The sequence below is a fragment of the Hibiscus syriacus genome, unplaced genomic scaffold, assembly GCF_006381635.1.
Source record: "Hibiscus syriacus cultivar Baekdansim isolate YM2019G1 unplaced genomic scaffold, ASM638163v2 tig00110332_pilon, whole genome shotgun sequence".
NCBI lineage: Eukaryota > Viridiplantae > Streptophyta > Magnoliopsida > Malvales > Malvaceae > Hibiscus > Hibiscus syriacus.
Genome location: NW_024062688.1, coordinates 4,094,826 through 4,107,251, shown reverse-complemented (window position 1 = coordinate 4,107,251; position 12,426 = coordinate 4,094,826). Strand labels below are relative to the sequence as shown.

Genomic DNA, 12,426 nt, shown 5'->3' with positions numbered 1-12,426 from the left:
AATTCGGGAAGAGCGTATTCCTTCTCTTCAAGCTATGATAGATATTGACTTTGAATACCTTCCGATTCTTAAAGCTTGGAAGTTTGATAAAATGTTTCAGCTCAAACCTATCGTTTATTAACATGTAGTCCACATTTTATATTCCAATGCAGTATGTATTCAAAACGAAACTCAATGTGGGACTATAGCCATTAGATCCTATCTTTTAGGCCAATATATTAATATTGACCCCGAGACTATAACTTTCTATTTTGGGTTAGATGATGATGGGTTATTTAATGAGAATGAAAATGTGGAATATCCCTATGTTCCAAATTCTAGTGTTAGTACTCTACGATCTCATCACGATCGTTTTCTTCGGTTGATGATTTCTTGGTGGTTTAGACAATCCGGAGGTAGGTACTCCACTCTACGTGCTAGGAATTTATGGTGGATGCACTGTATTAAGAATAAGATCAAAATAAATCTGCCCCACATTATATTTAGTCAACTAGTGGACATCATAAACATTATTCCTTCAAAACATGTTGAAACAGTGATTTATGGATGTCTTCTGAGTAACCTCTTTATCAAACTCGGTCTAGACGTCTCTCTCGATAATCCTATCCCACTCCAAAATCAAATCAACCTTACTTCCTTGAAGAAAGCGGATTGGAAACAAGACGAGAAAACCGGTCTTTGGGTCTTTGGACCCGGTAAACAAACTCCGGGAGCGAGTTCTTCACGAGCTGCTCCTAGCTCTTCTCGTGCTCCTCCTCCTCCTCCGGCATCGACTGCTGACGATGATCCTGAGTTTCAACAACTTATGCAAGATATCGACGATCACGTTCCAGACGATGAGCCTGCACCGGAACCGGCACGACAAGAAGATCAAATGCCACCATATTTTCGATCCTTCTTGGAGTCATTTGATCTGCGGTTTGCCTCCATGGAGTCTCAGATTACTGAGTTTCAGCGGGAGATGTGTGAACGTATGGACGCGCTCACTCTTGAAGTTCGAGCTCATTATCCTCCTCCTCCCGATCCTCCGATGGAATGAATTTGTTTCCTTGTTATGATTTCTTGGATTTTCAAACTTAGATTGATTTTGATGTTTCTGGATGTTTAAACTTGATGGTTGTTGGATGTTTTGAACTTATTTGTTGTTTTATGGATTTTTGAACTTAATATTTATATATATTTGGTTTGAATTTTCATTATGAGCTTAATGTTTATTGATTTTATTTTTGCATTATTTACATACTAGTTACATTATGACCAATTATGCCATTTCACATTTGTTTATGAATACTGATTATGAAGCTAATGGCTAATCTCTCTTTTAATTGTGATCTTAGCAGCTTAAGCTATATATATATATTTATAATCAATTGGCTATTTTTTTTTCAAAAACCTGTTTAAATCGGTTTTTGAGTCTTTTTGATTTAACAAAAAGTGGGAGAAATGTCAAAGTAATTAAGTTTTTTTTGTAATTAAGTTTTTTTAAGGGAGAAGTGTTAAAGTAAGGGAGAGTAATTTTAAAATTACTCAAGTGTTTTGTTATATCAAAAAGGGGGAGATTGTTGAAAACATTTTGATGTTTCGATATAACAAACTAAGTTTAAATGAATTTTAAGATTTTACAAATGATTTTCTAAGTATATTCGATTTAATTAATCGAATATCAAATTATTACTCCAAGTCTTTCAAGATCAATTTTAAACCTTACTAAATGTGTAAAATTATGTTTTATACTTAAACTATTTTTTAAACAATTTTCACAAAGTATTTTGAACCGAAATCAAGCCTAAAATCAATTTTTAAAAGTGATGCACTGATGCACCAATCCATGCATCGATGCACCAATTAATTTTTCAAACATCGAATGTATTTTATGCATCGATGCACAAGACCATGCATCGATGCACTCAGGCTTTTCAAAACATCGAATGCATTTTATGCATCGATGCACACTTGGTGCACTGATGCACTAAGTGTTCCAAAGTCAAAATATTTGAATTTTACACTGATGCACCGATGCACCATGGGTATGCATCGATGCACTGACGCTCCCAACTGAATTTAATTAATTGTTTTCACACTTAAACGGCTCTATTGACTCCACTAAGCATCCTCAACGTTCAGAATCATTTGAAGTTGTATTTAAACAAGCTTAGAAGCTATTGATCAATAACAAGAATCAACAATCAACAAGAATCAAAGAGAAAGATCAAACCTCAAGTTTGAGCATTTCAAGCCTATTTTTTATTCAATATTCATTTTGCTTTCAAGAACACTACTTGTACTCAATTGTATTCATTTTTTAGTGTTCTTTTCTTTGTTCTAGAATTGTGCAAACAATCTACCTTGTGAGGATTTCCTTGTAAGTTTGCAAATTTGTAATCTTCTCTTTGAGAAAGAGTGTTCTCAAGAATTGGGGTATATTCTTGAGGGAGTTGTATGGTTATCTCTTTGGCCTCAAAAGAAAGAACAAATTAGTGAATTTGTTGGAAAATCCTTAGTGTGGATAGCTAAGGTAGTGGACGTAGACTTTGATTGAGAAAGTCGAACCACTCTAAATCGATGTGCAATTACTTTCAATTTTCTACAAAAGCTTCCACCAAAATTTTAATTGCCAATTCACCCCCTCTTGGCCGATTCCATCGATCGATTAACTCAACACTAGCATATCTGCTTACCAAAGGTTTAAACTGAAAGTTGGTCCTAGATTCGTCGAGGGGGGTGGGTCTAAAGCTCGTTGGTTGAGGAATTCGTGGTGGATACCCAACTTAGTTATCTAAGTTCAATGTGGTCAAATGAAACCACAGAAAGACTCATAGTGTACATTTATCAATATATCCCTATAAAGAATAATGTACATGCCCAGGTTGAGCTTAATTACTCTTAATAAATTCATAACCCAAGCTTTGGGTGGTCTTAGTGAGAAAGACTTGATGAATTTACCGATTTTGTTTGAATATATATTCGTAATAAGTTCATAACCCAGATTTGAGTGAGTAGTCCTAATTGAAAATGAAAAGATGAACTTACCGCTAGAAAGAGATTGAGCACTATAAAAAACTCCTAATGAATTCAAATCCAAAGTTTGGATGGTCATAGTGAGAAAGACATATTGAATTCACTGACTAAAGAGGTTGAATATTTATTCTTAATGACTTGTTATCCTAGAGTTTGGGTGGTTCATTTATAATGAACTTGAAGAAAGTCAACATACCCTCGTGAGGTTGAGTTGTTGTATAAGCTCTTAATTATTTCATATTCCTGTTAAGGGTGGTTTATGTCGAGATAAACCTGATGAAATAACCTACATAAGTGAGAAGGGTTAGCCATCTTCTATGAAAAACGTTGGGACGTTTTACTAGAACACTTACTAGAATCCTGAGGTAAGATGGCCAAATATATTCTTTTGTATATATATATATCTTACATATCGAGGACTCAGGTGGATGAAATATTTAGTTGTGTGTTATGAGTTTACCCATATAATAAAAAGTTCAAGACCAAATTCACTTGTCTAAGAGAATGATTGTTCATTATCACTATGTACTAGTTTGAGATACGTTCACTAGTGCTTAAGCAACTAATCTCGCTATTGTTCTTCTAGAAATATTATTTTTGAGTTTTAGAAGAATTCTTTCGCATTAGTGGCAGAATATTAGTAACACTCAATCCCACATAGTGTGGGAAATTCATTGGGATTGAGTATTTAAGGTTTTTATTCTCCACTCCCTTGTTGACTGATAGAGAACAATAGGGCTTCTTGCGCACCGCCATCATTTGTTCGTCTCAGCTCGACTCGTGTTCGTGCTTGTGGCTCATGACAATACATGTCTTCGACACGTCCTCGCGGTTGCTATCTTTTTAGAGAAATTTCATAAGGAATTTTTCTCTGAAAGAACAAATGAAAAAGTGAGAATTTATCTAGTATTTATAGGTTACTAAGTCTGTACAAATTTTATATTTGCAGAGAGTAACAACTGTTTAATTAGTTGTATTGATTTCTAAAATTTAAATTTTAAATGGACAATTTTCTGAAATTAATTTGTAAACGTTAGAATGAACCTGACCAATTGTACGTCTCTGTTCAAGATAAGAATTGAGCTATTAATTATGCAAGTTATGAGAGTTACAGAAGTAACTGAAGTAGTTACAAATATGTCTGTGAGTTATACAATATATATGGACGCTTTGAGATCCAGATTCATCTGTTTAATTCAACAGCTTCATTTATTTAAATATATAAGTAACACATAGTTAATTTCGGGAAATAAAATTAGATTTATTTCTGATTTGTGTTGGACGAAAATGCCCATATATCCAGCCTATAAATAGAGAGATCATTTGACTTCTCAACTCATCCCACAATTCACTAAAATATCTCTCAACTTTCTCAAAGCTTTCTAAGCTTCTGAGTCTTTTCGGTGATATGAGAAGTAGTACCACCAACATTTCATTTTAATTTCGAGTGTACGGAATTTAGAGCGACAGTGTTAATCTCGAGGGACAATTCGCCTATTGGAGAGATTACATACATTGGGGCGAATTCGTTTATAAGGCAGTGATTTTTACCGCGATACGATTTCGGTTGATCAAATATTTATTTTTATTTATTTTTTCCAGTCAGTGCTAATGGTGTGATTTTGCATTCAACTTTACCAACACCAGAGTCTGCTCAATGTTCTCGCCTACTTCTGGCCTCTTTTCGCTTCCATGGTCGTGTTATTGGTCGCAATAATGGCGTTTGAGAGTTGGCGACCGAAGCTCATGGTGAAAAGGCCGGAGAAGGACTGTTGGACTACGTTTCAGCCGCCCAGACAGAGCACATGGACGAGGAACCTCGGAGATTCGAGTGAGCGAAAACGAAATGTTCCAGCCTGGTTCCTAGTTTGAATTGCTTGTACACAAAATGTAGTTCTTCTAAACTTGCCTTACAAAATGTGAAAAGCAATGTGTAATGTCCCTTGAAAATTGAATGTTTCCGAATTGTGATATTTACATGCAGTTGGCTTCTCTCTCCGTATGATCTTTGGCAGCCTTTTATTTTTTTTGGATAAACTACTCGGGTGTTCCCCTATATTTTCAGTTTGTCCGATTTTGATCACCAATTAAAAAAAAGCAATGATCATAAATTAATGGACCAAAAATATAAACCCATATTCTTTTAAACCGAAAAGAGCCGTAATGGAGAACGCATAAACGCATACGCATGCGAGTATCTTCGCCTATGAGCTATGGGTTGCGAGGTCACCGTATCCGACCATTGTCATGGTCACGACACAAAAGTGAAACAATCTTATTTTAATATTAATTATCATTTTGAAAATTATATTTTATTAGTTTCCGAACTGAGTGATAATTAATTTGTGACAATAATTCAATAAAAAATTTATATACAATAAAGATATGGATAAAAAATAATTGAATTTATTTTAAAAATTATTATAAGAAACTAGAACAAATTTAACTTTTAGTATTTAACTTTGAATTTATGCATGCGTTACCAGCTTTTTTGTGCAATTAGGCATTTAATTTTTGACATAAGGTTAAAATTCACTTTTAATTTTGATAAAATAATCACATTAATCATTTTTAAAGTATTTATTTTAGATATTTTATTTTGAGGTAAAATGTCTTTTGATTGTATAAAATCGTTAATGATTAATTCTCAACGTATATCACTGAGATGAGACTATCACAAGTTAAAAGTAATGATGTGATATATATCACATGTAAAAAATGAACAACAAGCATTGATCATTAGTTAACTAATTGTTTCCATTCATTTGAGAGATATTTTGTCTCAAAACAAAATCTTTAAGGTCAAATTGTACTAAAAAAAAGGTATCAAAGTAACTATTAAGTCAAACATTGAAGGTATATTTTGTACATTATGCCCTAAATTTAGGTCTCAAGTTTTATTTTTGGTGCAATTAGGTATAAACTATTTTTAAATTACAAGTGTTATATTTAGAATTCTAACACCTTACTTTTGGATATGTGATAAATATAATCCTTGTAACGACACGATTTTCGAATTGTAAGTATAACTCAATCATTATTGAACATATATAATTAAAATATTAAGTATCTAATTGCACCCAAAAAAAATCTCATGTATCTATACATTTAATTGACCATAAAAAATTTGATAACATAGTCACCCAAATGAAGATAATATTAATTTTTGAATTTTTTAATATAAATCATATACTTTTAAAATTTTTAATAAAAAATATATTTTTATAAGATATCAAATATGATACTTGTACAGTGATAAAATGTTAAATATGATTGTGTCAAAAAAAATGTTAAATGTGGTATATATACTTTTTAAAGATTATTTAATATGATGAATTATCATTATATGTATTATTATAATATATGAATTAACATTTTAATAAGTGACATACTTAAATTATTATTTTGTATATTATTATTGTATTTGAATTAATATTATTGGTAATTGTTAATAACTCAATGAAAATTTATATGTATAATAATATTTGTAGAATGATAGTTTAAATATAACATTATATATTTTATCAGAGTATAAATATTATATTAAATATGCTGTTCAAATCATTTTCAAAATTAATTTTTACACTATTTAAACAAATAAAATTTCAAATTTAAAACGGCACGTCAAAACACATTTATATCCATGGTTGGATCTTTGATCAGATCTAGACAACTCTTTCTAATCAACTCCCTAGATGATTTTGGGCCTAAAGCCATCTTTTGAGCACTCAGATTAGCGTTGATAATGAGGCCGAATATTGACCCATAAACTATGTCCATGGCGGCCTAATGGTGGACTTTTTTTTTCCAGTAGTAATCTTCAAGGACTTTTCATAATACGAGGGAAAAGGGTAATGAAAAATAAATGAAAAAGTAGACCGCTAGTTGGGGACGCAGAGGAAGAACAAGAAGTAAGCTTAAAGCATTTTTCGATTGTTTTACTGTACGTTGATCTTCACTGCTTAACCACTTTGTTATGTAAGTTTCTTAGCTCAAAGGGGTAGCTTCGTAATCAGTTGTTTTTAATTATTTGTTTTAATTCTTGTGTGTGTTTTTCTTGAAGGGTTTATGCTGTAGGGTTTTGGGTGAGTCTAGGATTGCAGTGACATTGGTTGTAGTTGAATATATTTCGATTTAATTATATATAATGGCATCCATTGCATCGAAAAACATGTGGCTAAGAAGGCAGCAATGCCCTTGTGGTGACTGGAAATGTTATGTAGCATATGAAGGAGATGCTGAAGAAACATCAATAGCCTCTCAAATGGTAAAATCCGAATCACTTCAGTCCCAAGCCATGGTTATTCCTTATGTCGGGATGGTGTTCAAGACCGACGACGATGCTTTTGAGTATTATAGAAATTTCGCTAGGAAAAATGGGTTTTCTATTAGGAAAGAGAGGTCTAGACCGAGCCCCCAATTGGGTGTTTATAAGCGCGATTTCGTTTGCTATTGTTCCGGGTTTGCACCTGCGAGGAAAAAGGTTTTGCGGTGAACACCATAGAGATAGGAAATCCGTGCGGTGCGGATGTGATGCGAAGATGTATTTGTCTAAGGAAGTAATAGATGGGGTTTCTCAATGGTTTGTTGTTCAATTTAGCAATGTTCATAATCACGAGCTTTTAGAAGATGACCAGGTGCGTCTCTTGCCTGCATATAGGAAGATTCATGAGACAGATCAGGAGAGGATTCTACTACTTTCGAAAGCCGGGTTTCCTATACATCGTATAGTGAAGGTTTTGGAGTTAGAAAAAGGCATTCAAGTTGGGCAACTGCCCTTTTTCGAGAGAGATGTTAGGAATTTTGTTCAAAACCGGAAGAAACTGGTTCAAGAAAATGATGCTTTCCTCAATGAGAAAAGAGAAAATGATACGATGGAACTTCTTGAGGCATGTAAAGCAACAAAAGAGGCAGATCAAGACTTTGTTTATGATTTTACAGTAGATCAGAACGATAAGATTGAGAACATTGCTTGGTCATATGGTGTTGCTGTTAATTCATATGCCTTGTTCGGTGACGTCGTTTATTTTGAAACCACTTATAGATCCATAACATATGATATGCTTTTCGGGGCATGTTTTGGAATTGACAACAATGGTCAACCAATTTTCTTTGGTTGTGTTTTATTGCAAGATGAAACATTACGCTCCTTTGCATGGGCCTTACAGGTTTAATGCATCAAGACTTCATTTTATGTAGACTTTTATGTATCTTCTTCGTTTAGACCTTTTGCCTTTTGGTGCAGACACTTATCCGCTTCATGAAAGGGAGATGTCCACAGACAATTTTAAGTGATCTTAATCCACGGTTTAGAGATGCTATAAGAAGTGAATTACCGAGTACTAACCATGTCATGTCTATATGGAACATACTCCCCAAAGTATCTAGCTGGTTCTCTCTTCAGCTTGGGTCTCAGTATGAAGAATTTAAATCAGAGTTTGATGCCTTGTATCATCTGGAGAGTACAGAGGACTTGGACTTTGAGATGCGATGGAATCAAATGGTTTCCATATTTGGACTCGGCTCAGATAAACATATTGCTTTACTCTACAATCTTTGTACATATTGGGCACTTTCATATGTGAGAGTTCATTTTCTTGCTCGAATGGCAACAACAGCCTATTCAAAGTCTGTAGATGCTTTCTTGAAAGGGATCTTCAGTGCTCAATCATGTTTGCGTGGATTTTTTGAGCAGGCATGTTGATTACAAATGCTGTATTTGAATCCCTCAACTATTTCTTTTCATTTTTGATATGTTCTTTGCTATTATGATTGGTTTTCAGGTTGGTATTGCAGCCAATATACAAAACCAGCCACATCAAGAGATGCAGTATATGCATATGAAAACATGCTTACCCATTGAAGAACATTCACGTCAAATTCTTACACCCTTTGCATTCAATGCTCTACAAAATGAATTAATAGTAAGCATGCAGTATGCTGCATTAGAAATGTCCAATGGATCATATCTTGTACGTCATTTCAGAAAGATTGATGGTGAATGTCTTGTTGTATGGATTCCAGAAGATGAACAGATTCACTGTTCGTGTAAGGAGTTTGAGTCTTCTGGGATACTCTGCAGACATGCTCTTCGTGTATTTATAGATAAGAACTACTTTCAACTTCCTGACAAATACTTTCTAAGTAGATGGCGAAGAGAATGCTCTTTGATGTTTTACGATGATCATTCTGTTCTTCAAAAAGACGATGCATGGTTTCAAGAATATCAATCATTAACTGAAACTCTATTTACAGAATCATCAATTACGAAAGAGCGTTCTGATTATATTCGTAAGGAGCTGACAAAGAAACTGACAAGACTCCTCAATGAGGTTAGAGAAATGCCAGAAAGTGATGGTGCACCCATGGATTTTACACTGAAACCAACTGATTAGTCGGAGACTGGTTAAAGCAGCACTTCAGAGTAAATAGAACCACTGTATACTACAATAACGAAAGTGATAACTACATAAAAGTAAGTGTACAATGAAGATGATCGTGTTGTAGGTGGCACTAGTTCAATTTTTACATTCAAGCGAAAAGAATGCTGTTGGAAATTTAGTGATAATCTGAAGAAAAGATGGAGTACATATTGATGGCCTTTGACAAGTTATTGTAATTCCTCCAGAAGTAGAGTTGCAAAGAATGTAGATCAGAATACAAGGATGTGAACTTACATACGGTAGCTTGGAATTTGAGATGTCGTTAATGTTTTCTTCTGCCCTTGTATCCATGTTGAAAACAATGGTGAAGTAATCACTGAATCTAGTTTGCTTCCACCTCATTTGCGGTATTTGCATCTGGAAATTTTTTTGTGCTTTGATCTCATTTCTACTGTTGTATTTATTTTATTTCAGTATTCGAATGTATTAAGTTGTGCTTTTGTAGTTCATTGTGTCATGTCAACAGTTTTCTTCTAAACCACACAACATCCTCTTCATTTGTAAAATAGATTGGTTGAAAATCTACATGGTAGCACTATTTCTTCCATGTTTTGCAGGGTGCCAGACAGATCTAATTTGGTTATTGGTACCGGGAAAGGTTATTTGAGATTCGATATTGTTCGGTTTGACTATTTTCTTCTTTTGGTTTATCTATGAGTTGATTAGTTGATTATGTAAGCAGATCATTCGGGTAAATTGGATGCTTGTCGTGTCAGTAGTTAGATAAGAACTAGCAGTCTTCCATCTGCTTTTGAAACTTTGTTGCTGAAATCAGTAATTAGAATTTTCTTTTCCTTTTACTGCCTTAACCGAGTGTTGATTTCACTTGTTGAGAAATTGAATGTCAGGCAAGAATCCTATGTACTTTGACTTGGCTTGCCAAGTTATGATATAGTTCTTAACCCGAAGGTATCCTAGTAAGTCCATACAATAAATGTCTGATAAATCATTGTTTTTGTTTTATGTTCCTCTATGTAAATGATGATTATGATGCGCAGCTATTTTACTTGGACTCGGAAGTGAGTTTCTGATACAGTTCTCTGACATAGGTATGGTTAGTCTCGTCTAAACTTTTGCCTTGAATTTGGAAGACCCTTGAAGGTCATATCCCCCATGTCCATGTGTCCGAAAAAAGTGCTGGTTACAGGTAAATAAGAGTTTAAGCAACATAGATGCATGGTTTGTACAGATTCATTGGTCCCAGGATACATTCTGGGTGAGGTTCATTGAGCTACGCCGTCTCATGGAAGGGTTTAAAAATGGATTTATTTTTTCTGGTTGAAAATCTTGCAGGACCAAAGATGGGGATTCTAACGGACACTGGTGTCATCCAGGGCAGCTTCAGGAGAAAATCGACAAATGTATGCAATGTGAGAGTTCTACGTCTTTCGTTAAACCTTTTCTCTTTTTTCCGCACCACTCGTTGATCTACACTGGCATTACATCCCTTTCGTGGAAATAGCCAGGATAGGTATAGCAAAATTGTGTGATTTCGGTTACTGTACCGAATTATGCATTTTTTTTTGCGGGAATAGTTTGTTGGTTTGATTACTAAACTGTCCCTGCCAGAATTATTAATAATTATTCAGTTGCATTTTCGTCTCCGCTTGCAGGACAGATGCAATAATGGCAATGCTTCTTCATTGATATCTGCCAGATCCTTCTAGACAAGCTCTCTTCCTCCATAATTGGTCTGCCTTTGCAGGTACGGAATCGAAACCATTCATTCAATGCGAACATCAACGGCATAAGGGTCCATCTGGCCCTTGGCAGACTAGCGATTGTCCACTATATTGACAAATAAATGAAAATGGAAGGGTGCATAGCTTTGTAGCCACATGAATGCGGGAACCCCTTGGATGGGAGTCTCTGTCTGAAACTGTACAAGTAGTAGATGACAAAAGACAAATAGATCAAATATGGATAGTGTGTATGATTTAGTTCTGTTTTGCCCTCAAGAATTGATAACTTCATGCTGCCATTGATATTTTCGGTGTCATGGAATGGATAGAGTATTGTACAGCTCCTTGTTTTATCGTGCTGAATGCATTTGATGTCTTTGTATGTAATTTTGTTTTAATAGTTTGAGATAATTACGAGGTAATATCTATTTATAATTTTTTATTTTATTTTATTGACAATACATTTGACAAACACAATAGTTCTAATTCGGGTTCTCTAAATAACATTTTCTTTCACTATCGAGACCATTCAATGGGTAATGGGTTGCCTCTGCGCGTGTGATAGAAAAACTGAGTAAAGGGATCATTAATGTAATAATAAAGGAAAATGTTAATTTTATGAGGCAGGTTAAAATAAATGATGCGATATTACTTAAAAATATGAATCACCCAACTTATTATGACATAACTCGAACTGTTGCATTAACCCATCTCGATTTCATAGTCTATTTCCTATTAAATTCAATCATTGGAATTACGCTACAATGCCTTAAGTAAACGTGTCATATATTATATGTATATAGGGATAAGATTTATTTATACTACGTTTAAATGTTTAGATTTAAATAAACAAATTATTTAAATTTAATTAAAATTTATAATCTATAAATAAATATCTTTTAACCCACAGTAAAATAATATTTATTTTTATCTCAATCTCAAATTCTAAACTTTAAATCTTAAAATCCTAAACCCTAAAACATATATCCTAAACTCTAATCTTAAATCATAAAATCTGAACCTCAAATCCTAAACTATAAATCCTAAAATCTAAATCATAACTTTAAAAAGAAAAAGTATTATTAAAATATTTATTTATGAATAATAAATTTTAATTAAACCTAAATAATTTATTTATTTAATTCTAATGAATATAAACTAATATAAAATTTATTAATTTTTCATAATGTTAATAGTCCTAATCCGAAACTTTCAACTAAAAAAATATTAAAATGGCTAATCACTATCAGTTCTTTAATTTGATAATTATGGCCTCAATTATC

General features: G+C 33.6%; 1 pseudogene; it reads left to right on the top strand.

The window, feature by feature from the left end:
• Positions 1-6,883: 6,883 nt before the first annotated feature.
• Positions 6,884-11,394, top strand: LOC120119457 (annotated as a pseudogene).
• The last annotated feature ends 1,032 nt before the right edge of the window (positions 11,395-12,426 follow it).